This window comes from Dermacentor andersoni, unplaced genomic scaffold (assembly GCF_023375885.2).
Source record: "Dermacentor andersoni unplaced genomic scaffold, qqDerAnde1_hic_scaffold ctg00000073.1, whole genome shotgun sequence".
Lineage (NCBI taxonomy): Eukaryota > Metazoa > Arthropoda > Arachnida > Ixodida > Ixodidae > Dermacentor > Dermacentor andersoni.
Genome location: NW_027314785.1, coordinates 146,897 through 170,516, shown reverse-complemented (window position 1 = coordinate 170,516; position 23,620 = coordinate 146,897). Strand labels below are relative to the sequence as shown.

At 50.2% G+C, this 23,620-nt stretch overlaps 1 pseudogene; it reads right to left on the bottom strand.

Moving 5' to 3' along the window:
• Positions 1 to 20,189: 20,189 nt before the first annotated feature.
• On the bottom strand, positions 20,190 to 22,238 carry LOC140214466 (uncharacterized; annotated as a pseudogene).
• Between the last annotated feature and the right edge of the window lie 1,382 nt (positions 22,239 to 23,620).

Below are 23,620 nucleotides of genomic sequence, written 5' to 3'. Positions count from 1 at the left end.
CCTGAGAGAAGTTTCTGCACATGTAGCCAACTGCGCGGTTCGCATATTTACTGGCAACGTCGATGTGCATGCGCCAGGAGAGGTGGTTAGTAATGTGGATAACAAGATAATAATAATAATACTGGTATTGTAATGAAGAGAACAGCAAACACGCAGTAGATGGGCGCTATCGTCCATGCAAGACGCGAGCGCAGATCACGAGCTGTTGACGCCGAGACCGTTTGTTCCCTTGGGACTGCGTTGGTATTGCGCCTGTCACTTGTCGTCAATAAATCTCCTTATCAAAGCTCCGACAATGACGGATGACGCCACCCCATAAGGCACAGCCCAATCTCCGTCGGTCATCGTGTCAGGCGTGTGATCCTGCTTTCTTTAGCGGCACCGCAGACCATGAAGTAGAAGCTTGGCTGTGGTCGTTTGATAGCGTGAGCGCGCACAGGAACTGGGACGACGATATTGCCACCTGGTGTTTTGAGCCAGCAAACATTCAGCATCGCGTGCCTAGCAAAAACGGCGAAGAAGCCGACGAAGTCGAAGATTCCGAGCCATCCGGAGAACCGTCCTTTTCTGTCTGGCTGCTGGTACTGTTACTTAGTCTTGTCTTAGGGCGTGACAAACTGGTGGAGGTGCGGGGATATCTAATCTATGCACCAAACCCCTCCTAGCAGCAGGAGCTGCAGCGCGGTACCGGTGGTTACGCCTCTACACCGCGCCAGCAGAAGAATCCGTGGACAAGCCCCTGAGTTTGGACTCCCCCCAGAGAAAATGGCAGGTCCGACCACCCTGACCGGTATGGAAGGCACAACGCCAATTCAGTACACGCTACTCAATCCGCGAACGCCGAATCCTTTCCACGGCGCCATACATGAGGATGTTGAAGGTTGGCTGGTGCACTATGAACGTGTTGCTGCGTTCAACAAGTGGGAGGACGCAGACAAACTGAAAAACCTATATTGCAGCCTTATCGATGGCGCACGTGTCAGGCATCAGGACCGTGCAGATGCCCTAACTTCATGGACAGAATTCAAACGCTGGATTCTTGGGAAGTATGCGAGCCCTGATCGCCGAGAGCCAGCTCAACGTGATCTCTAGTCCCGTATACAAATGCGGAATGAGTGTGTCACAATATATGTCGAGAACATGACGCGTCTCTTTCGACGAGCCGACCCCAGCATGCCGGAAGAAAAGATGCTGCGGTACCTGATGCGCGGAGTGAAAGAGCAGTTGTTCGGCTGTCTCGTGCACAGTCCTCCCAAGACTGTGTCAGAATTTCTTTCCGAGGCCATGACCATGGAACAGACTCTTCGGCAGGGGGCACCATCATACGAACGCCAAGTGAACGCTGCCTCACTTACGGACTTGTTCGGAGCTCTCAGGGGCCACGTTGATTTCTTTCGAGAGCTCATTCGTGCCGTAATCCCCGAAGAACTCCAGAAACTGTCGGTACCCTCACAGCCAACGCTCAGCTCCTTGTTCAGCGTTCTCCATGACGAAGTCCAGCGTGCACTAAGAGAACCACCCTTCAACACCGCTAAGAACTGACCGCTAAGAACTGACCGCTAAGAACTGACAGTATGTCATATTCGCAAGCTTTGAGGCAACCTGCCCCACCTCCCTCCCCGCTTCGCACCGCGTGCCCAGCCATGCTCCAGCCCTCCCAAGCGGTCTCGCACCACCAAGACCCCCTACATGGCCCAAGGAAATCAGACGTGTGGCGGGCACCTGATCGCCGTCCCGTTTGCTTTCACTGTGGCGAAACTGAGCATGTTTACCGACACCGCTCCTGTCGAGAGCTCGGACTACGCGGATTCTCAGCCAGATTCTCCTCCTTAAATTGAAGAATACGTTGCCCAGCAGCACAAATCCCCATCAGATCAACACCAGTCACGCTCCCCTTGACCACGGCGGTTTTCTCCGACTCGCCGTACGTATTAGAGAGTGGCACAGGGTTGTTCGCCCAGCCCGCACCGGGAAAACTACGCACAGGGGCCTTTGGGGGCGAGGCCTCTCAGTCTGGATGTGCTCAAGGACCCCTACTGACGCGTATGCGACCGACGATACATCGACGACGACAGTACCTGCTGATTACGGAAGAATTTCCTTGAACATTCCTTTACGGTACTGCTCGACGGTCGTGAATGTACTGCTTTAGTGAACGCAGAAGCGGATAATTCTATAATCAGCGATAAACAGGCCACCATTCTGAAGAAAGTGAAGACGCCTTGGAATCAAACGCCAGTTCGTAGAGCTGGCGGGCACATCGTCACACCACTCGACATGTGCACGGCACGAATACAGATTCTCGGCTCTACGTTTGTTGCCAGCTTGAGCATTCTTCCTCGGTGTTCTTGAGACCTAATCATCAGCATGGACTTTCTCTGGGAGCATGGAGCTATCATCGACATTCGACAACGCCTCGTCACTTTCTCGACTAGGAGCGCCGCAGCGACGACCAACATTATCCACCCTCGAGCATCTCTACGTGTCATCGACGACGCTTTCACGTTACCACCGCGTTAAGTATCGTGATTCAAGTGTCATGTGACAGATTCTTACACGGTGAAGCGGTCGCAGAAAGCAATCGCTCTTCACTGCTTTCTCAAGGTGTTTGGGTAGCAAGAAGCCTTATTGATCTCCATGATGGCCACTGTGAGGTTCTTGTCACGAACTTCAGCTACGAACACCGGCATCTTTTCCTCGGCACTGTCATCTCCTACGCCCACCTGATCGCCGATGTCACTGAGTGTTTTGTTTTCGAGGCAATCGGCACTGCTGAAGCGCCTCTACACAACGTCGACAGTAGTCCAACGCTTCCTGAAGATAACAAACAACCCCTGCGCGAGCTGTTGCTCGACCTCCACTCTTGCTTTGCACCGTCGTCGAAGATACTTCAAACATCTATTACGAAACACCGCATCATCACCTATGACGACGCGCCCCCCATACGGCAACGTGTTTCCCCCACCGGAAGACATGTCATTCAAACGCATTTGAAGGAAATGCTTAAAGACGGCGTGCAGTCATGCAGTCCCTGGTCATCGCCAGTCGTTCTTGTTAAAAAGAAAGATGGCACGCTTCGGTCTTGTGTTGACTACCGGAAGCTAAACAACGTCACAAAGAAAGACGTGTACCCGTTGCCTCTTGTCGACGATTCTCTGGACAGGCTGAGGCGCCAGAGTATTTCTCTTCTATCGATCTGAAAAGTGGCTACTGGCAAATTGAAGTACATGAGTGGGACCACGAGAAAACTGCTTTTGTGACTGCGGACGGCAGTTACGTATTTAGAGTACGCCCTTTCGGCCTTTGTTCCGCTCCAGCCACATTCCAGCGAATGATGGATACTGTTCTCGCTGACCTCAAATAGAAAAGCTGCCTCGTCTATCTCGATGAAGTCGTTGTCTTTTCGGAAGCTTTTGACCAGCACCCTCAACGCCTTTGGAATGTACTTGAACCATTCGATTGGCTGACCTTACACTCAAGCCAGAGAAATGTCATTTCGTATACGAGGAACTGAAGTTCCTTGGTAACGTCGTGAGCACGGCAGGTGTTCGGACCGATCCCCAGAAGACTGCTGCCGTAGCTGCTTTTCCAGATCCAACCGACAAGAAAACTGTCAGACGATTTTTGGGCTTGTGTGCATATTATCGACGCTTCATTGAGAATTTTTCGAAGATTGCAAAGCCGCTATGTTGCTTGCCATCCTCTGGACTGATGATGGACGCTTCTTTGCGGAGCTACAACGTCGATTGTCTTCTCTTCCCGTGCTCAGTCATATTGATGAGGATGCTGACACAGAAGTACGCACTGACGCCAGCAATATCGGCCTCGGAGCTATGCTGGTGCAACGGCAAGACGGGACTGAACGAGTTCTCGCCTACGCGAGCCGCACTCTGTCATGTGCCGAGTCCAATTATTCCACCAGAGAGAAGGAGTGCCTCGCGGTTATTTGGTCTATTACAAAGTTTAGGCCGTATCTCTACGGGCGGTCATTCAAATTTGTTACCGATCATCACGCTTTCTGCTGGTTGACCTAGCTCCGAGACCTTTTGGACAATTGGCACGTTGGAGCCTGCGACTGCAGGAATTTAACATCACCATCGTATACAAGTCAGGCAGAAAACACGAAGATGCTGACACGCTATCACAAGCACCTGTTGAATCTCAGAATCCTGACGAGGAAGACGACAGCCCCTTCCTGGGAGCCCTCAGCGCGCCGGATATGCTCGCTATACAGGGATCGGACGCTGAGTTAAGACCCATTGTCGATCACTTAGAAGGCGGCATAACGTCCATTGCTCGCCCTATTTCGCGATGTTTGTCGTCAATTTGCCTACAAGACGGCATATTATACAAAAAAAAAGAACCGGTGCCGGCGACACACCACATCTTCTAGAAGTGCCTCGATCCCTTCGCAACGACATCCTATTAGCCTGCCACGACAAGCTGACATCTGGTCACTTGGGCTCCTAAGGACTCTAGACAGGGTACGGCAACTGTACTACTGACCTAGACTGACTGCTTGCGTCAAACGCTACGTGAAAGGATGCCGTGAATTCCAGCGCCGCAAGTCATCACCATTCAAGCCTGCAGGCCTTCTACAACCCATCGACCCGCCGCGTACGCCGTTTGGTCAAGTTGGAATGGACCTTCTTGGACCATTTTCCTTCGTCTTCCTCCGACAATAAGTGGATAATTGTCGCATTTCACTTCACGCGTTACGCTGACACGAAGGCACTACCACATGGAACAGCATCTTAGGTTGCCCAATTTCTTTATGCATCCCATTGTGCTTCTGCATGGCGCACCATCATTCATCATCACTGACCGACAGACGGCATTTGAGACGAAGCTTCTGGGCGACATCTTCTAGTTGAGTTACCCGAGTCATCGAAATGCCACTGCAAACCACCCTCACAATAACGGCTTTACACAAAGACTAAACAAAACACTGACAGACGTGATCTCTATGTACGTGGATGTGCACCACAAAACGTGGGACCAAATCCTGCCGTGCGTAACGTTTGCGTACAGCACTGCCACGCAGGAAACTACACGATGCACGCCGTTTCGCCTTGTTTATGGTCGAGATGTTCAAACTATGCTAGACGCCGTCATTCCGTATGAAAACATCAGTCAGCTCGACCAGTTAGCTCCTGACGTCGAGGAGTACATTCAGCGCGCCGAGGAAGCACGTCAACTGGCCCGTGTGCACATAATACAGTAGCAGTATACAGATGCAAAAAGGTACAATCTCCACCATCGACAAGTTACCTATGAGCCTAGTGACAAAATTTGGGTTTGGACCCCCACTAGACGACGAAAACCCAGCGAGAAACTCCTGAGCAAGTACTTCGGACCATACACAGTAATAAGGCGTGTAAGAGACACGAACTATGAAGTCGTTCCAGACGGAGACCTGCCATCGCCCAAGCGCCGTTTACCAGGTGCAGAGCCGTATTGCGTATGCTAAGTGTACTGATGAAACAAACTTCTTTTTGGCGCCCTCGCGTCGTCCTCGAAAGAAGTTCGAAACGTCTATTTTTGTTCCCGGCCAGAGAACGCATTTTTTGCCTGGCGTGCATGCCCAAATTTATGCCAGAGTGTTTCCTTTGTTTTGGCTTACCTAATTTGTGCGCTTTCCGTGTACGTCTTTTGTTTGAGCATCTAGTCGATGCTTCATTGGGAGGGCGAATAATTCCACCTGGTGTATTGAGCCCGCAAGCGGTCAGCATTGCGTGCCAAGCAAAAACGGCGAAAATGACGACGAAGTCAAAGACACTGCGCCAGCTTGAGAACCATTCCTTCGTGTCTGGCTGCTGGTACTGTTCTTTACTCTTGCCTTAGCGCGATACAGACTGAAACTACGCAACATCTTGTTCTGCCTAACAGACGTCGCAAACCTCTGGCTCCGCAACCATGAGTCTGGCTTCGCCACACGGAATACATTCAAGACGAGCTTCGCGGAAGTGTTCGGTCATCCCGCAGTGCGCAAGTTTCGTGTTCAACAGCATCTGCATAGGCGAGCGCAGCTGCAGGGCCAGGACTTCACGAGCTATATCGATAACGTCATTGGCTTTTGCAAACGCGTGAATCCTTCCATGATGATGAACGCAAGATGAAGCCTTTCCTATTTAGGTGGCTAAGGACCCACGCTCGGTGTCCGAACTTGTGAGCCTGTGCCAGAGCTTCGACGAGCTACGTAAGCAACGCGCCTTAGCTCGGAGGTAGACGTCAACAGACAATTCCCTCGCCGCGTTCACCATCGGTGGCGACCACACGGCACTCCTGGCATGGGTCAAGAAGATTGTGCGGGAGGAAGTTACTCGACAGCATTGATCTTCCCAGCCATGCAAGCGAGGTCACCTAGGCTTTCCCGTCTGTCTGCCAGCCGACTCCTGTCGCAGCGCCACTGTCATTTGCGGTGCCGTCTGCCTCTCCGCCGACTCCTGCCGCCGCGCCACGGACTTGTGCGAATGCCGTCGTGAAGCCACGTCCTCTGTCGGCGTTGACCCCTCAGCCACCAATTCAACCACCCTTACACCTAACCTGCCATAATCTGCGCACATCGAAAAAATAACTGCTAAAGCCTCACGTACGCTCGGTTATCTTAAACGTAACCTGCACGATGGTCCTGACCTCACCAGTCAAATCACTTATCAGACTTTCGTAAGGCCACAACTGGAATTCTGGTCACCTGATCAAGCTGACCTATTTGTGACCCTAAATCAGTCCAAAACCGCGCCGCGCGCTTCATTGTCCGAGATTATCACCACGATTCTAGCGTGACTAGCATTAAGTCATCTTTATCCCTCTCATCATTTGAATCACGGAGAACCATAGCATTGCTTTGTCTATTTCACAAAATAGTCCATAGCACGCCCCCGTCCGCCCTGCCGCTCACTCGTCCAGCTCATACATCTCGCCGTCTGCATAATCCTCTGAGTTTCCAGCTTATCTTTGGCCGAACCAATTCTTTCAATTCTTCCGCATTACCAGTGCCATTCAGCATTGGAATAACCTACCAAACGACATATTTGACATTTTTGACCCTGTATCCTTCAAAGCACGCTTATGCATATTATTTCCATGATTCATGACAAGTAAACCATACTGCGCACCCAAGAAAGTACTTTTAGCGAAGTTCTATAGTTTAGTTTTGTTGCTGTTTAGATGTTTGTTTTCTATTCCTTTAACATTGTTAGAGATTTGTTCTTTCATCTTCACCAGATACCATTTGTATAATTTCTTGGTACTCCTTTTTTTCTACTTCACCCAGTCGTTTTGTTTCATTTAACCCGTTATTTATATTGTTAGATATTTGTTCTTTCATATTTACTCGCTAACAACGTATAATTTCTTTTTACTCTCTCTTTTTTGCTAATTCCCTGTATCCTCCCCTCACGCAATACTCCTTCGGGAGCCTTTGAGGTAACTGAATAAATGAATGAATACTTAGGCAATTGCGGGAATCTGGGACTTCTGGACGTGCGGTAGGAAATAGTAACTGTGAGCAAAAAAAAACAGTGGTACCTTACATCCACCAGTTGTTGCACAACCTAAAGAAAATTGCCCGCCGAGGTAACACTGATGTGCTTTTTCTGCACCTAGCAAACTAATCAGCTTTTGCAGGAAAACTTGACGAGAAAAGAAAGAAAGTGCTCCTAGCTCAGCCTGGTTACGCCCACTGCAGGGCAAAGGCCTCTCCCATACTTCTCCAACAACCCCGGTCAACAACCCCGGCTCCTAGCTGCAAAGTTAAACAAAGGAAGAAGCTTACAGACTGTAACACATGAATTATATAACGTATACCCTTATCGTGTGGGAAGTCATACGTCGGACAGTCGGGCAGATGCACTAATGATAGACTGCACGAACACAAACAGAAAGTAGACAAAGTTGTATCGGATAGGTTTCTCTCCCTTCAGTGTAAGCAACATAAGTGATCCCCTCTCTTCGAATCAACCACCATTATTGGTAGAAATAAGTGCGAACTCAGTAGACTACAGAAGCCGAGCAGATTGATGCCATAGGGGATTCATGTATTAGCAAACCGTCATTGGCTCTCTCTGAAAAAGACCTGAAATTTTTGCGCATAGCTTTACTTATCACTTACAAGAATGTTTCCCTCTGATTGTTTATCTGTTCACGTGGCTGTGACTCATGTTGGCTGAACGTACAAGAATGACCTGGTTTTCGATAATAAACATTGTTGGAAGTTAGCGCTATGTGTGTCCCTGTGTTTCTTCTTTTGTCCAGTCTTTGAGTCGTGCTACCACACACCCCTTAAAGATGCATTACCAACAAGCCCACATTGCAACCCTCGGAGGAGAGAGTCAAGTCCCGCCGTGCGCCTGCCAAATTGCTTCTGTCCTCAGCCGCTAGGGCGCTGCGCATGCGCAGTTCTGCGTGGCAAAAGGCGGATTACGCAACAAGTTGAGGACATGATTCACTGCGGAGTCGTTCCACCTTCTTGCAGCCCCTGGTCCTCTCCTGTTGTGCTGGTCAAAAAGAAAGATGACTCTATTAGGTTCTGTGTGGACTACCCGCGCCCCAACAAGATTTCTCGCAAAGACATTTATCCTCTTCCTCGAAAAGAGGACGCCTTCAATTGTCTTCAAGGTACCGAATTTTTTTCTTCCCTCGACTTGCGATCGGGATATTGGCAGGTCCCTATGGCGCAGTGTGATCATCCGAAGACGGCATTCGTGACATCGGATGACCTGTATGACTTTACAGCGATGCCTTTCTAGGCCTTGCAGTACGCCCCCAACATTCGAGCGGATGATGGACGGCATTTTATGCAGTCTGAAATAGAAGAAATCTCTTTCCTATCTCGATGACGTCGGCTAAATCGATGACGTCGATTTCGCCTCACATCTCGCTCGTTTGCTCACAATTCTCCACTACCTTAAGAATGAACACCTTCAACTCAACTTGAAAAAATGTCACTTCGGGGCTCGCCGCATCACCATATTCGGCCACGTCGACTCCAAGGAGGGAATGCTCCCAGACCTTGACCAACTGCGTGATGTTGCCTAGTTTCCCAAGCCTTCTACCCTCAAAGAGCTTAGAAGCTTTGTCGGCTTGGCCTCCTATTTCGTCGCTTCTTCCGAAATTTCCCCTAGATCATAGCACCGCTTACGGAGTTCCTTGCCGGCCGCAGCGATATTTCTCACTGGAAACCGGCCTGCGACCATGCCTTTGCTGCACTGCTCCGCCTAATTACTTCCCCACCCATGCCACGTCATTAGGACCCTGCAGCGCCTACCGAAATACATACAGACGCCAGTGGTGTCAGCCTTGGTGTAGTTCTCGCGATACAGAAGCCTGACTTCCCTGAGTATGTTGTGGCATACCCAAGCCGTGCCCTCACCAAGACGGAAAGGTATTATTCGGTCACCGAAAAACAGTGTCCCGCAATTGTATGGGCGCTAGGAGAATTTCGCTCCTATTTCTCTGGCAGGCTATTCCACATTGTAACAGATTACCCCACACTCTGCTGGTTGGCTTCCCTAAGAAATCGCTCTGGTCGCCTAGGTTGTTGGGGGCTTCGCATACAAGAATTCGGCATTCGTGTTGCTTATCGATCCAGGCGCAAGCATTCTGACGCAGATGCACTCTCTCGATCACCCGTGAAATCCGACGATGGCCCGCCTTTTGTGGTCGACTTTTCCCTGAATGCTCTCACCATCACAGACATGCCTTCGGAACAGCGCAAGGACCCGCGCATTGCATCCATCTTGCAAGTTCTCAGCGCCTCTTCACCCACTAGCCAACACCGTAGCCTTTGTCGCCAAGCCATCCATTTTGCAGTGCGCTATGCACTTTTATAGAGCCGCAACTACCAGGACGATGAACTTAAATGGCTACGAGTCATACCCAAACAATTGCGGGCCGATGTGTGTGCCTACTTCCATGCTGAACCTCAACGTTTCCACACCGGGGGGCTGAAAACGTATCAGCGGCTCCGCCAGCGCTACTACTGACGTGCGATGTACACATTTGTCCGTAAATATATTCCTCATATATAATATATAAATATATATGTTGCTCATGTCGACAACAGAGGACGTTTAAACCGGCTATCTGCAGCTTCTATCATGTCCAACCCGCCCTTTCGAAAGCATTGGCATCGATCATTATGACTCGCTTCCTTGCTCTGTCTCTGGCAATCGCCGGATAATTGTCGCGGTCGACCATCTCAGGCGATACGCAGTAACTGTCCCACTACTTGCGCCTGATGCTCGTGACGTCACTTCCTTCATATTGCGTAATTTCGTAATCCGTCGCGGTGCACCACGCGAACTGCTGAGCGACAGAGGCCGAGTATTTTTGTCGAGCGTCGTACAAGAGCTCCTCCGCCTTTGCCGTATCGTTCACCGCACACCAACTGCTTCCCACTTTGAAACCAATGGCCTCACGGAACGTTTCAATCACACGCTGGGAAATATACTCTTGATCTATATTGATTATTCCAATTGAGGCGTCGTTCTCCTCTTCGTGACATAGGCGTGTAAAACCATGACACACTCAACGACTGGCTTTTCACCATTTTTTTTCTTTTATACAGCCGTGATCCATCATCCCCATCACTTCACACAATTTTACCGTAGAGGACGGACCCCTCTTAATTAAATCCAATTTCTGCAGTCGCACAGCATGCAGAAGAGTGTCGTCAGCTGGCCCGCTCGTTCACGTCCAACAGCCAAGCCCTCCAGAAAGACCGCCGCGACAACGATCCGCATCCGCAGAGTTTTTCCGTTTGATCCGTCATATGGCTCAGACTAACATTCCACTCTCCTGGCCTGACTGTCAAGTTTTCTGCCAAGTATCACGGGCCATACCACGTCATCGAGTGCCAGTCTCCTGTCACTCGTGTCATTGAGCCGGTCAACTCCTCGTCCGACAAACGCTGCCTTGGTCGCGACACGGTTCACGCCAACCGCTTTAAGCCGCATCATCATCACCCTCAGCCTGGCTACGCCCACTGCAGGGCGAAGCCCTCTCCCATTCTTCTCCAACTAGCCGGTACATTGCTAATGGCGGCTATGTTGTCCTTGAAAACCTCTTTATCTCATCCGTCCACCTAACTTTCTGCCGACCCCTGCAACGCTTCCCTTTTCTTGGGATCCAGTCCGTAAGCCTTAATCCTCATTACATGTCTTGCCCATTTCTTTTTCTTGATTTCAACTAAGATGTCTAACTCGCGTTTGTTCCCTCACCCAATCTGCTTTTTTCTTATCCCTTAACGTTGCACCCATCATTCTTCTTTCCATGGCTCGTTGCGTCGTCCTCAATTTAAGTAGAACCCTTTTCGCAAGCCACCAGGTTTCTGGCCCGTAGGTGAGTACTGGTAAGACACAGCTGTTATACACTTTTCTTTTCAGGGATAATGGCAACCTGCTGTTCATGATTTGAGAATGCCTGCCAAATACACCCCAGCCCGTTCTCATTCTTCTGAATATTTCATTCTCATGATCCGGATACGCGGTCACTCCCTGCCCTAAATAAATTTATTCCCTCGCTACCTATCGCAAACTTCTGTTCTCTTCCGCGACTGTTAAACATTACTTAGTTGTCTGCAGATTAATTTTAGGCCCACCCTTCTACTTTGGCTCTCCAGGTCAGTGAGCGTCCATTGAAATTGGTCCGCTGAGTTACTAAGCGAGGCAATATCATCAGGGAATCGCAAGTTACTAAGGTATTCTGTATTCACTCTTATCCCCAATTCTTCCCCATCCACTTCTCTGAATACTTCCTGTAAACACGCTGTGAGTGGCATTGGAGAGATCGTATCTCCCTGCCTGATGCCTTTCTTTATAGGGATTTTGTTGCTTTCTTTATGGATGACTACGGTGGCTGTGGAGCCGCTATAGATAATGTCGCGTATACCCAGCCGAAGTATACACGCTGAATGGGGATGCAGGCGTTTGTACTTCATGAAACCTAACCGTTGACGCGCGATGCCGAGACGAACCTCGTTCTCTTCCTCTTCAGTCCCCTTGCTGTGCCACACCATGTGGCACTACCCCCTGTTAAAAAAAAAAAGCAATAATAAAAGAATGAAAACATACATAGGCTTGACGTGAGAGCACCGAGATGGCCTAGGACGAACACATAGGCCATAGTCACAATCACTGTGGTGTGCGATGTAGTCACAAGGCACTGAGGGACGAGCAACAACAAAAACTAACCTAAGCGGCTGAAAACGTCCAATTTTAGGGGCTATGGTACGGTTTGAACCGCACAACATGCACGATCTCAGATTGCGGTTGTCGACGTCAGGGAGGCTGGCTTCCGTCAGGAAGGACTTCGTAATTCACGTCACTAATTCGCTGCAACACTTTGTAAGGTCCAAAGTAGCGACTCAAAAGCTTCTCGGATAGTCCTTTTCGGCGCACGGGAGTCCAGACCAAAACTTGATCGCCAGGTTGGAACTCGACTTGTCGATGGCGGAGATTGTAACGTTGCGCATTGATGCTCTGTTGTTTCTTTATGTGCACTCGGGCAAGCTGACGGGCTTCTTCCGCGGGCTGCACGAAGAGTTCGGCATCTTGGGCGAGATCGAGGTGATCGATGTTGTCGCATGGCAGCATTGCTGCTAACATAGTCTGCACTTCACGGCCGTAAACGAAGTAAAACGGCGTGAAGCTTGTTGTTTCTTGCGTAGCAGTAGTATAGGCAAACATTACGTATGGGAGTATCTCGTCCCACGTCTTGTGCTGCACGTCTACGTACATAGACAGCATGTCAGTCATCGTTTTGTTCAGTCGTTCGGTCAAGCCATTTGTCTGGGGATGATATGCAGTTGTCCTTCGATGGGTTGTGCAGCTGAGTTTAAAAACGTCTTCGATGAGCTGTGCTGTAAAGGCTTTGCCTCGGTCTGTGATGATGTGCGATGGGGCGCCATGTCGTAGGACGATGCTCTGTATGAAAAACTGGGCAACCTCGGAAGCTGTGCCTCGAGGCAACGCCTTTGTCTCAGCATACCGCGTTAAATAGTCTGTGGCGACGATTATCCACCTGTTGACAGAAGATGACAGTGGAAACGGGCCCAGAAGATCCATGCCGACCTGGTCGAAAGGTTTGCCAGGTGGGTCAATCGGATTCAGCAATCCCGCAGGCTTCACAGCTGGCGACTTTCGGCGCTGGCATTCACGGCAGGCTTGGACGTACCGCTTAACGCACTCGGCAAGTTTCGGCCAGTAGTAGGATTTGCGCACTCTATCAAGCGTTCGCATAAAACCGAAATGGCCAGACGGAGGCTCGTCATGACAGGCGAATAGAACTTCAGCACGGAGGTCTGGTGGAACGACCAAAAGCTATGTCTTGTTGGTGGCAGCGGAGTTCTTCTTATAGAAGACGCCATGCCGTAAACAAAAAAGACGACCATCCTCGAGCGATGTGCCGGGGTATTGATGGGTTTCGTTCTTCCATATGTTCGAATATGGGTCGTAGTGAGTCGTCTGCACGCTGCCGTGTGAACAAATCAGTAACGCTTACGGATCCAAGGAAACCGCTGCCGTCCTCAATGTTTTGGTCGGTAGTGTCGATAGGGGCACGCGAGAGTGCGTCAGCGTCTTCGTGTATGCGGCCCGACTTGTACACGATGGTCACGTCGTACTCGTGCAAACGCAGACTCCACCGTGCCAGTCGTCCAGAAAGGTCCCGCAAATTTGCAAGCCAACATAACGAGTGATGATCGGTTACAACTTTGAATGGGCGGCTGTAGAGGTAAGGTCGAAATTTGGCCAGCGCCCATACGACGGCAAGACACTCTTTCTCCGTAGTGGTGTAGTTGGTCTCTGCACGCGATAGTGTGCGACTTGCGTAGGCAATCACTCTTTCAATACCTTCCGGTCGTTGTACAAGCACCGCACCAAGACCGACGTTACTGGCGTCTGTATGAACTTCCGTGTCCGCCTCCTCGTCAAAGTGGGCCAGAACTGGTGCTGACACCAGACGCTGTCGAAGCTCAGTGAAAGCAGTCTCTTGCTCTGAGGCCCAGACGAACGATACATCATCCCTCGTGAGTCGAGTCAGCGGCTCCGCCATCTTCGAAATATTTTCTATGAAACGCCGGTAGTATGCGCAAAGGCCAAGGAAGCGTCGGACACTTTCTTGTCGGTCGGCGTTGGAAACGTGGCTACAGCGGCAGTTTTCGCGGGATCGGGGCAAACGCCTTCCGCGCTGACCACATGTCCCAGAAACATAAGCTCCTTGTAGCCGAAGTGACACTTCTGAGACTTAAGGGTGAGGTTTCCCGATCGGATGGCTTCGAGAACTTGCCGCAGTCGTTTCAGGTGGTCTTCAAATGTCGCCGAAAAAAGAACCGCGTCGTCGAGGTAGACGAGGCAGGTTTGCCACTTCAGACCAGCGAGAACGGTGTCCATCATTCGCTGGAAGGTTGCTGGTGCCGAACAGAGCCCGAAAGGAAGTACCCTTAATTCATAAAAGGCCATCTGGAGCGACGAAAGCAGTTTTTTCGCGGTCTCGTTCATCTACCTCAATTTGCCAGTCACCGCTCTTTAGATCGAGAGACGAAAAATACTTAGCTCGCCGCAACCTGTCTAAAGAGTCATCGATACGTGGTAGTGGGTACACGTCCTTTTTGGTGACATCGCTGAGGCGTCGATAATCAACACAGAAGAGAAGCGTTCCGCCTTTTTTCTTCACCAGAACGACCGGGGATGACCACGGACTGTGCGAAGGCTGAATGACACCATCATCTAGCATCTCCTTGACTTGGGATTGAATTGCCTCATGTTCTTTCGGCGAGACACGATAAGGCGGTTGTTTGATGGGGCGTGCGTCGACGGATGTCGTTATTCGGTGCTTTGTGATCGGCGTTCGGCCCACCTTAGTAGACCGAATGAAGCACGCGCGGAATTCGTTCAGAAGTTCCTGCAGTGCGCTCTTTTGGTCGTCCGTAAGCTCGGAGTCTACATCGATGTCTCTGAGTGAACCGTCGTCTGTGTCCACATTAGAAGCAAAGCACTCGACGATGTCCGTTGATGGTTCGGCGTAGGCGACGGCAGTGCCACGAAAATGTGCCGATGCTCAAAGGTAAAGTTGGTAACGAGGACCGCTGTCTGGCTATCATGAAGTTCCACAAGGCTTCGCGCTACACAAATACCTTGCGTCAGCAACATAGAAATGTTGCCTTCTACAATGGCTTCACCGTCTTGTAGCTCGTCGGACTTCACCGGAACCATAACACTTGCACGCGGCGGTATCGTGACGCTGTCGTCCGAAACGCAAAGTGCGCATCTGTGTCCAACGGCGTCGGTCTGTGTTGTTGCCCTTTGCGTCGAGAAAGTGATGCAGCGCTCGCGGAGGTAAATAATGGCGCCGTATTCCCGGATAAAGTCCATCAAAAGGATTAAATCGCGGGAACACTCGCCTAGAACCAGACAAGTGGCGAGAAAAGCAGCACCGCGAATTTCTGCTCTCGCCGTGCATAAGCCAAGTGGTGTGACGACGTGGCCACCTGCAGTGCGAACTGGTGCCCCGTTGCAGGGAAACATAAGTTTTTTCGGAACCCTCGCCAGTTTGCCACTATGAATGGAGTAATCGGCGCTGGTACCTACAAGTGCACTCATTTTTCTACCGTCGATCAACACAGGTATGTCCAGTGAAATCTTGTTGGCGGAAACTTGTTCTGGCATCGTCGTGTTTTCTTTATTCTGCGGTCAGCACGATGCGAGGTCTTGAGCGCATCGAGTATCAGCGGCCCCGCCTCGGAAGGTCGCTGACGTCAGTTTTCCCGGCGTGGACTTGGTGATCTCCCTTGCATCGTCCTCGAGGTGGTATCACGAGCAGGTAAATATCGCCGCGGTGATGGTGAGCGTGACTGCCGCTGTGATGTGCCCGGACTGCGCTGATACTTGATGAATTCTGCGATGTCGGGAGAACTCTGGCCAAACCTAGGTCGAGGCGAATCGATGGAAAAACCCCGCAGGCCGAGTCGTCGATAGGGGCACTCCCGATACACATGACCAGCTTCACCGCAGTGGTAGCACAGCGGTCGTCGGTCGGGTGCTCGCCAAACCTTTGATTTCCTCGCGCGCGTTCGGCGGTCGTCGAAGTACGGTAGCGGAGTTATCGGAGTGGCTTGCGCCGATTGCAACGCGACTGGCGACGCAACATAAGTAGGTCCGAAAGCTTGGGCGGGGCTCAGTAATGTTTGTGCGTAAGTCTTCCGCCGGGACTCACTTGGCAGAGGTGGCGCTTCACTGCTGGAAAGAGATGCCTGCAGTGCCTGCTGTACTTCGTTGCGTACGACGCTGGCGAGGGAGCTGACTGGCGGTGGCGACGTACCGTGGTGCTTCTGCAGCTCGTCGCGAACGACTGAGAGAATCAGCTCGCAAAGCAAGGCGACGTCGCACCCGAAGCCTACCGGCGTATCCAGAGTGCAGGCGGAATTTACTTGTCGGTTGTACATGTTCGACCATTGCTGAACTTACGCCGAACTTCTCCATTGCGGTGGCTTCGGTGAGGAACTCCCCGATAGTCTTGGGCGTATTCTGAACAAGACCGCCAAAGAGCTCTTCCTTTACGCCTCTCATCAGATGACGCACCTTCTTCTCTTCCGACATGCTCGGATCGGCACGCTGAAAGAGACGCGTCATGTCCTCCACGTACATCGTGACGCTCTCGTTGGGCTTTTGGACGCGTGACTGAAGGGCTCGCTTCGCTTTTTCCCGGCGATCGGGGCTGGAGTATGTCTCCAGTAGCTTGCGCTGGAATTCAGGCCATGATGACAGGGCGCTTTCGCGGTTCACAAACCACGTGCGAGCGCCATCCTGGAGGCTGAAGTAGACGTTCCTGAGTTTGGCGTTGGTGTCCCACTCGTTAAACGCAGCCACGCGCTCGAACTCCGCCAGCCAGTCTTCCACGTCTTCAATTACGTCGCCATGAAAAGCCGTCGGCACTTGGGGGTTCAGCAGCGTTAGGTAAGTTGGTGTCATCCTTTCCGTAGAAGTCGCAGTGGTCGTAGTCATCATTTGTCCTGGAGGTTTCCAAATTGTAGGGCGAGGCCTCGTATTCGCCGGCTTGTGAGGTGAACTGGAGTCAACTCCAATTGTGCGAGGTTCTTGCTGCCCAGTGGGGTCTCCTGCATAAGTTGGGTGTACCCAGCAAGATCCACCAAATTGTCGCGTATACCCAGCCCAAGTATACACGCTGAATGGGGATGCAGGCGTTTTTACTTCACGAAACCTAACCGTTGACTCGCGATGCCGAGACGAACCTCGTTCTCTTCCTCTTCAGTCCCCTTGCTGTGCCTCACCATGTGGCAATATGTTTCAGTGTCTTTACATGCGGCTCGCCTACATCCGTATTACTTAATTCCTGCATGACTGCTAAGGTTTCGACTGAATCAAAGGCATTCTCGTAAACAATGAAAGCTATATACAAGGCTTGATTATATTCCGCACATTTCTCTATCACCTGATTAATAGTGTGAATATGGTCTATTGCTGAGTAGCCTTCACGAAATGCTGCCTGGTTCTTTGGTTGACAGAAGTCTAAGGTGTTCCTGATTCTATTTGCGATTACCTTAGTAAATACTTTGTAGGCGACGGACAGTAAGCTCAGCGGTCTATAATTTTTCAAGACTTCGGCGTCCCCTTTCTTATAGATGAAGATTATGTTGGCGTTGTGGAAGGTTCCGGTAGGCTCCAGGTCATGAGGCATTGCGCATACAGGGTGGCCAGGTTTTCTAGAACAATGTGCCCACCATCCTTCAACAAATCTGCTGTTGCCTGATCCTCCCCAGCTGCCTTCCCCCTTTGCATAGCTCCCAATGCTTTCTTTACTTGTTCCGCCGTTACTTGTGGGATGTCAAATGTCAGACAGTCAGACAGATGCTCGTCGTCTCATGACCAAGAATGATCCCTTTTAATGTACCGTCGTGAAATGCATAGAGCCAGAATTGTCACATGACATGTGTGAAAACTGGTTAAAGGAAATGAAGGCATAGCGCTTATCTCACCGCGTTTCTGTGGCTCAGGCACACACAGTGCGTATTGGGATGACGTCACATCTTTCCGGTTTTAAAGCACTGTGTGCCTACCAAGAAAGGAGCGGACTGTACAAATCAGTTATAAAAATGCCGAGTCTTTTAGGCGCTCGTACGACGCGCCCGTATCGCGTCGTTCTTTGCTCTCGTCTTGAAGTTTCGTTCGGTGGAAGGGTCTTCTGGGTGTCGGACGATTGCTTAGCCACGATGTCCGCGTGGTTGGTTGTGTCCGTTGGTAGGCTGCTTTGTTGAGGCTGTTCGGCCGGGACGGGACTGGTTTCTCCTCCCTTTGGGAGCAGGAACAGATGGCGTCTGTTTCTGCGTATGGTCCCCCCTGCCGTCTGGACCCAGTAGGATCTTGGTGTTTAGGAAGGATGAAGGTCTGTGCCCTCGGCGCATCTGTCTCTCGGCCATACTTGGTTGCCTGCGGATAAACTGGGAAGAGGTCTCGCAGCATGACGTCTGTCAAAATACATCTTTTGTTTCTGCCTGTATTTTACGTCCTGCTTTTTCCAAGAAACGGTTACCACTCCCGGTTTTAACGCGGATGGCATGCATGGCACTCGTGAGCGTAAGCGGGGGCTCATTAGCAATTGAGCTGGGCTATAGCTGGTTGGGCCCGGTGTGTTTCTGTAATTCAGCAAGGCAATGTATGGGTCAGGCGCTTTCTTCAGTTGTCTTTTGAGAGTCCCTACCATGGGCTCAGCTTCCCCGTTAGCTTGTGGGCAACGAGGGTTCGTTGTGACATGCTTGAAGCCGTATTTTCTTGCAAAATCAATGAATGCAAATGAGATCAACTGTGGTCCGCTGTCTGATATTACCGTTTTCGTTATGCCATGCCTGGCGAAGATGCTTTTCAGATGCTGGATGACCACCTGTGACGATGTCCCTTGATCCATTAGGGCCAGCTCAGGATACCTGGAATGGTAGTCGACAACAACAAGATGGACAGCTCCTTTCATCTCGAATAAATCAATTCCGGTTTTCTCCCATGGAAGCCCCGTTGTTTCAGATGGGATCATTGGTTCAGAAAATTGGGTGCGCTCTGCAGCACAAGTTTGGCAGTTGGCTATGGTTGTTGCAATTTCCTGGCTAATTCCTTGCCACCAGACTGATTCCTTGGCGTTTGCGTGGCAGCGGGCAATGATGCCCTTGATGCCCTTCGTGGATTCTCTGAAGCATTTCTTTCCGCAGAGATCTTAGGATTACTAGTCTGGCTTCCTTTAGCAGCAACTTCTTGCAAACCGTGATGTGGCCACAATGCGCCCAGGATGATTTGAGAACTTGCGGTAGCCGATCCTTTGCGGGCCAACCTTGCATGCAAGCTTCGAGCAACGATGCGCACTCGGGGTCCGTTGGCTGCTCTGAGCGTATGGCGTCGAGCACGTCATCTGAGAGTACATATCGAGCGACTCCATCCACGTGAGCCGAGACGTCAGCTTCACACAATTCCCCGATTGACAGTCCCGCTTTCATCACTCTGGCTCGAGAAAGAGTGTCCGGCTTTACCCAGGACGTGTGTGAGCGTGAACGAGTACCGCATAAGACGCGTTCTGGACGTTTGCATTCTTGGTGGAAGAGAATGGAGAGGATCCCGACCCAGTAGTGGAAGGAGGGGCTTGTGGTCTGTCTCAAAGAAAAACGTGAGGCCTCTCAGAAATTCCTCGAAGCGTTCTGCTGCCCAGGTCAAAGCCAACGCTTCCTTCTCGATTTGTGAATACATCTGCTCTGTTTTCGTGAGCGAAGTGGAGGCATATGTTACTGAATTTCTTTCGCCAGATGGCTGATCCTGGAGTAGTATGGCGCCGAGTCCTTGCGAAGACGCGTCCGCCGAAACGATTGTCGAGTACATAGGGTTGTATCTTGCTAGGCATCTGTTTGAGCTGAGAGTAGTCTTAAGCTTCTCAAAATCTTCCCCTTGTTGATTTCCCCAACACCAGTCGCTGTCATTGTTGAGGAGGCTGCGTAAAGGCGCAGTTATAGACGCAGCATCAGGAAGAAACTTTGCGAGGTGGTTCATCATGTCTAATAAGGAACGAACCTCAGCGATGTTTTGGGCTCGAGGCAACTCCTTGATTGCTCTGATCTTCTCAGGATCGGGGCGCACACCATTGGCGTCAAAGATCATGCCCAGAAATGCTACTTGCTCAACAGCGGAACAGCAATTTTACTTAAGGGCTACTCCTGTTTGTTCCAGTCGGTCGAGCACGTTACGAAGGCGGTTGTCATGTTCCACTTTGTTCTTGCCGTACACCAGAATGTCGTCCATGTAGTTCAGTACGCCGTCTAGGCTTGCGACGACCTGCGAGAACTTTCTTGAAAAATTTCTGGGGCGGATGTGATCCCGAACGGCAACCTGCGGTAGCAGTACCGCTCATATGGCGTTATAAAAGTGGCGAGCTTTTGACACTCCTCGGAAAGCTTTATGTGGTAGAATCCAAAATTTGGGTCCAGTTTAGAAAAGACCTTGGCTTCCTGGAAGCTTCCCATAACTTGCTCTACCATTGGTAGCTGATGACGCTCTAGTCTGACAAATTGGTTCAGTTGAGTTAAGTCAACGCATATGCTTACTGCTCCAGACGGCGTCATTACGGGTACAATAGGAGCGCACCATTCTCTCAGTTCTTCGACCATTTGCATCATTCCTTCTCGTTCTAGCCTGTTCAGTTCTTGCTTGACTTTTTATTCATGGGAATAGGAATCAGTCTAGCTGTAGAAGGGCGTACGGTGTTGCATTCGGAACGAGACGTATGGTATGTTCTCCAGACATGGAACCCGTGCCTTCGAATATCTTAGGATACCTGCTTACGATGTCGTTAGCAGTTTCGAAGTCATCTAGGAAGCGTACTATTTCTAGGGGTTTGATAGCTGGTAGTGCCAACAAGGGAGTGCGCAAGTTGTTCACGACGTAAATGGTCTGCTTCGAACAGTTGTCTTTCCAAGCTACTTCAGCGTCAAACTTTCCGATCGTATGAATGCTTGCATTGTTCGGTCCTTTAAGATCACCTGCTTTGTCCAGAGAACGCGGAAGTAAAAGAAAGTTTTCCCCGACGACTGTCACTTCGGCTCCCGCACTCTAAGAAAAGTTTACACCCTTTGGAGTGCCCCTTCTGCCACACAACAATAATCGTCATCTACCTTGATGCGTTTCCTTTCTTGAAAACGCCCCGCCCGCTACTTTCCTGTCGGGAATGCTATCATGCCGTTCGTTACGGGAAAGTACCGGGCTCGCAGCGTTAAAGAAAGGAAACGCAACAATGCAGATTACGATTATTGTGTGGCAGAAGGGGCACTCCAGAGGGTGTAAACTTTTCTTAGAGTGCGTATCTACTTTCATGCGGAGCTTGTTGTCGTTTATCAGTACTGTGACGAAGCGCTCAGATGGTGCGTTCGCCGATTGCTCGACCATGCCAAGAAATTTATCAGGCTCGGCAATGTCGTCAAGATTCCCGTTCGCTTGCCTCTTTTTTCGGCACGCCTATTCGAAGTGGCCATGCTTTCGACAAAACCTGCATCTTTCTTGTTTCGCTGGACAACTGCTTCTCGGATGAAATGGTCCGGCGCAGAAACTGCAGAACATTTCACGATAAGTTGGCTTCTGACCGCGTGCAAACTTCTTGCGCTTTTCAGCGGTTTTCGCAGGCTTTACTGCGGCGACGCAAGCTTCTGCGATCATGCCCTCGTGCTCTTTTAGCTCGGCTTGCTGTTTCTTTACCGTTTCGCTTGTACGCGCTTTTGCCAAAGCAGTGCTCAGCGTGAGATTAGGATCCATCTGTGGTTCTTCCGAGAGAAGCTGGTCTCGTAGTCCTACTACGAAGCGGTCTCTTATTAGGCGTTCCTTCATTTCTTTGAACTCGCGTCTGTCTGCTAGTCTGTTAAGCTCGGTTGCAAACTGGTGTACTGTTTCTCCCAGTTGTTGGCGGCGCAGATTAAAGCGAGCACTCTCCTATACTGTGTTCTTGGTACGGACACAATACCCCTTAAATTTTGACTTTACAAGGCTGAAGTCCTTCATTTCTTCGTCTTTGACGATTAGCGACCGAAGAATCTCCCGTGAATTTTTGCCCATTGTATAGAGAAGAGTCCTTACTCGTACTACGTTTGGTTTCCCATATGGACCGGATGCGAATCTGTAGTCGTCGAATTCATCCATCCAGGCGGGCCAGTCCGCAGCGTTCTGGAAGTTGAAAGGCCTAGGAAGCTTGATTCCTGCCATGCTGATGCGTTGCTTGACGATTATCACCGGAAAGACTTGCTCTTGGGAAAGCAGGCGCTCGTTCACTTGTTGACGGGCTGTTGCAGTGCTACATCGTAGCCAGGTTTGACGTACCCCACTACTGACACCATGTCAGACAGTCAGACAGACGCTCGTCGTCTCATGACCAAGAATTATCCCTTTTAATGTACCGTCGTGAAATACATAGAGCCAGAATTGTCACATGACATGTGTGAAACTGGTTAAAGGAAATTAAAGCACAGCGCTTATCTCAGCGCGTGTCTGTGGCTCACGCACACACAGTACGCATCGGGATGACGTCACAAAATTCTTGTAGACTATTCTCTCTTCCATAATGAAAAGATTTTGCGCCAAAAACAACACACACAAGAAAGACGACGACACCACGGGCGCTCGTGGTGTCGCCCGTGGTGTCGTCGTCTTTCTTGTGTGTTTTTTTGGTGCAAAATATTTTCAGGATGCAAGGTCACCAACTAGCCCAGCAGTTAACTCTTCTTAAGTATATTCTCTCTTCTATTATATAGCGTCGTGGGTGCCTGTGGTACTGTATAAATGTGTATAGAACTCCTCAGCCACTTGGACTATCTTGTCCATATTAGTAATGACATTGCCGGCTTTGTCTCTTAAAAATACATTTGATTCTTGCCTATTCCTTCTTATCTTTTCATCGCCTAGAGTCGCCTGGATGGCTCTTCTTCGCTGCCGGGGTTATTGTAATGAAGAAGACCAGCAAGCAGGCAGGAGAGGGGCGTTATCATCAATGTAAGACGCGAGCATAGATCAAGGGCGGTCGACGCCGAAACCGTTGTTCCCTTGGGACTGCGTTGGTCTTGCGGCTGTCGCTTGTCGTCAGTAAACCCCTTATCAATATTTATTTCCCATGAATACATGGTTTATGGAAGGTGAGACTAAAATGGAGGAACGCTTGACGAAGGTGTCGCACGTTTTACATCAGGCAACGATGTTTATAAGATATTTATAATATAGCACACTCTCTAGTGAAACACCGTCGATGTTGTAGTGGAAGGTCTTGGACGGTTAAGATTGGCGTGAGATCGCCATAACTTTACACTTAGACGGGCTAAAACACCTACATCATGGCTCACACCAATTAAATACGTTGTCAAGATCACACTGAAGGGCGTACCTATCATTAGGGTCATTTATTGCGCGAGAAAGAACACAGTCGTCAGTAAAAACCTTAAGGGAAGAGGTAATTTCAACCGGAAGGTCATTATATAAATTAGAAAGAGTAAAGCGCCCAAAACAGATTCTTATAGAACACCAGATATTACCACATATGGTGATGATAACGAGTCGTTAGCTGATGCAAACTGAGAGCGGTTAGTCGAGAAACATAG